This window comes from Magnolia sinica, chromosome 18 (genome assembly GCF_029962835.1).
Source record: "Magnolia sinica isolate HGM2019 chromosome 18, MsV1, whole genome shotgun sequence".
In the NCBI taxonomy this organism is placed as follows: domain Eukaryota; kingdom Viridiplantae; phylum Streptophyta; class Magnoliopsida; order Magnoliales; family Magnoliaceae; genus Magnolia; species Magnolia sinica.
This window is the reverse complement of record NC_080590.1, coordinates 60,331,285-60,334,780: the sequence shown is the minus strand read 5'-3', so window position 1 is coordinate 60,334,780 and position 3,496 is coordinate 60,331,285. Positions and strand designations below refer to the sequence as shown.

The 3,496-nt window shown below is 38.0% G+C and overlaps 1 non-coding gene across 1 annotated transcript; it reads left to right on the top strand.

Annotated features, from left to right (window-relative positions):
• Positions 1-3,018: 3,018 nt before the first annotated feature.
• LOC131234133 (small nucleolar RNA R71) lies at positions 3,019-3,126 on the top strand. Its single transcript, XR_009165542.1, has one exon. It is a non-coding gene; the product is annotated as a small nucleolar RNA R71 (small nucleolar RNA).
• Positions 3,127-3,496: the final 370 nt, after the last annotated feature.

The following is a 3,496-nucleotide window of genomic DNA, read 5'->3' as shown; positions in this document are numbered from 1 at the left end:
GATGATTTTATTTTATTAAAGGCACTTGCACACGCATCTGTCCACTTAAATGGGACATCCTTTTGGAGAAGATTAGTCAAGGGTTTAGTAATGGCACTAAAGTCCTTGATGGATCTTCTAAAGAAACCGCTAATATCTCTAACAGTTCAGGGAATAGGTAGATTAGCAATAATATTAAGTTTTGAGCGATCTACCTCGATTCCATTTTGGGAAATAACATGGCCCAAAATAATTTCCTTTTAAACTATGAAATGATACTTCTCCTAATTTAAGACAATGTGCTTCTCTTCACACCTAGATAACATAAGAGATAAATTGTTGAAGCATTCCTCAAAACTACTCCCAAATACAGAGAAATCATACATGAAAACCTCAAGAAACTTTCCAACCATATTTGAAAAAATACTTAACATACACCGTTGAAAAGTTGCTGGGGCGTTGCATAATCCAAATGGCATCCATTTGAAAGCAAACTTGCTAAATAGACAAGTGAACGTGGTTTTCTCTTAGTCTTCTAGGGATATCTCCATTTGGTTATATTCGGAATATCCATCAAGGAAGCTATAGGAAGAGTAACCTACTACCCTCTTTAAAACTTAATCAATGAATGGTAGAGGGAAATGATCCTGCTTTGTGACCGTATTCAATTTTCTATAGTCAATGCAAACATGCCAACCTGTGGTGACACGTGTTGGTATGAGTTCATTATTAGAATTTTGCACGATAGTTATTCCTAATTTCTTTGGAACTACTTGGGTTGGACTCAGCCAAACACTATCGGATATTGGGTAGATGATTCTCACATCTAACAATTTGATCACCTCATTTTTTTACAACTTCCATCATGTTTGGATTGAGATACCTTTGGGGTTGTCTAATTGGTTCGGGTACTCATCGAGGTGATCCGATGGGTGCATATGGAAGGGCTTATACCCTTAATGTTAGATATGATCCAGCCCAAGGCTCCTTTGTGGCCCCTTAGAACATTCAACAATTTAATCTCTTGATCCTTGTCTAAAAATGAAGAGATCATCATAGGATAAGTTTTATTTTCACCCAAGTATACATACTTAAGCTCATTTGGTAGTAGTTTTAAATCAAGTTTTAGAGCATTAGTTGGTGATGGCAGAGGTCGCAAGTCCTTGATAGACAGGATTTGAGTGCGCGGTTTTCATTGGTATATACCAATGTCCTAGGTGGTAGTGCTCTCATTATCATCACAAATTTCAGCAAACACTTTTTCTAAATTAAAATTTTTCAAGTCCCCAAAGACTTTAATCAATTCCTTAGATAGGCTAGGTTCCGCTTCCTCTTCCACTATCAAGCAGTCCATAAAATTCAGCTCGTAGATCTCATTATTGTCTATGGGCTGCTTACATAGATTGAAAATATTGAGCTCAAAGATTGTTACTAAAAGACAACTTCATCATTCCATTCCTGCAATTGATGATTGTATTTGAAGTTGCTAGGAATTGGCGGCCTAAAATAATGGGAACTTGAGCGATAGCATTTACACATGGTTCAGTGTCTAGTATAATAAAATCCACGGGGAAGTAGAATTGCTCCACTTGGACTAAAACATCCTCTAAAATTCTCCTTGGTACCTTAATAGAGTGGTTAGTGAGTGAAAGTGTAATTGTGGTTGGTTTAAGCTCACCTAACCCCATTTGTTCGTAAATCGAATAAGGTACTAAGTTGACACTTGCACCCAAATTTAGCAAAGCATGCTTAATTTGAAATTTACCAATCATACAAGAAATAGTGGGACTTCTTGGGTCTTTGTATTTGGGTGCGGACCTTTTCTGAATGATAGCGCTCACTTTCTCGTTGAGGAAAGCTTCTTATGCACATTTAATTTCCTCTTCACAGTGCACAAGTCCTTGAGATATTTAATATATGATGGGATTTATCTAATGACATCAAGCAGAGGAATATTGACAGTAACCTTTTGGAGCACATTCAACACCTCTTGATATTTTATGGGGATAATCGGGTTCTGAAGTTTAGATGGGAACAGAACTGGAGGCTCATGTGACTTAGTCTCTTTACCCTTTTGTTGTTGCTGCTCTTGAACCATAGCCGATTCATCATTCTCTTGAGACTGGCTCATCCTCCAGTATTTGTACCATTTGCATTATCTTATTATCAACCTCTTTTCTACTTCTCAAGGTAATGATGGCCTTATCTTATTCATGATGTAACTCACTTGGATTTGAATCTCCAATGAAATGTGTATTTCTAACGTTTGACACAGGTTGAGAAGGAAGTGTGCCTTTTTCCCTAGTATTTAGTTGAGTCTCAATCCTAGCCATAACCGTCTTTAATTCCTTATTTGATTGGATTAGAGACTGATTCATTTGAGCTTGAGAGTTCCTGAATGCGGACAATGCATCCTCCACAGATGATCTCTTTGGTGGGAGTACATATGGTGCATTGTTGGTGCCCCAAAGAAGTTGTTTTGTGGAGGACCTTGAGGTGCATTGGGCGCATTAATTTGTTTTCCACTCCTCCAACTAAAATTAGGATGGTTACGCCAATTTGGATTATACGTGTTTCTCATTGGTTGCACAACCGGTCTTTGGTAGTTATTTATAGCATTTGCTTGCTCATGCTCATGCATGATATCTTGTACAACTGGGATTGTTGGAAAATCATTTGTGTCATGGCCAGCACCACCACAAATGCTACAAAAATTACCTAAGGAAGTATTTGCTTTAATTGCATCAACCTTCCTAATTTCCAAGGCTTCGACCTTTCTAACTAATGCAGCAAATTTTACATTGAGGTTGTCTTCCTCTCTTAGGACATACATCCCCACTTTCTCTCTGGGAATGGGTCTAGTTTGGTCCGGTTTAGTAGAGACATCTCATGTCTGAGTATTCTCTGCTAACATGTCTAGAAAACCCAAGCCTCATTATGATCTTTGTCAAGAACGGTTCCACCACAAATCATCTCAATGAATTGATGGGTATCCTGGTGAGCCCTTTTTGGAAAGCATCAATTAAGTGTCATGGTTCATAACCATGATGTGGGCAAGTGAGTAAAAGGTCTTTGAAACGCTCCCAAGCTTGGAAAAATAGTTCATTCCCCCTTTTGGGAGAATGAAATGATTTCCTATTTAAGTGCATTTGTTTTGTGCTCGGGAAAGAATTTTTTTAAAAACTCTTTACTTAAGGCTTGCCATGTAGTGATGTTATGAGGTCTTAGAGAGTTGAGCCATGCTTTGGCCTGATCCTTTAGAGAAAATGAGAATAACCTAAGTTTGAGTGCATCCCTATTGCCATTGTTTACTTGTAATGTGGCAATTACTTCCTTAAAGTCCTTGAGGTGCAAGCAGGGGCTTTCAGAATCCAAGCAATGAAATATATGAATCAATTGAATCACACCTAGTTTAAAATCAATGTTCCCTGTGTGAGTAGAGAACACAATACAAGATAGTAAAGTTGATCTCTCAGGGTGTAAATGTTCACGTAAAGTCTGTGGTTGGTGTAACACA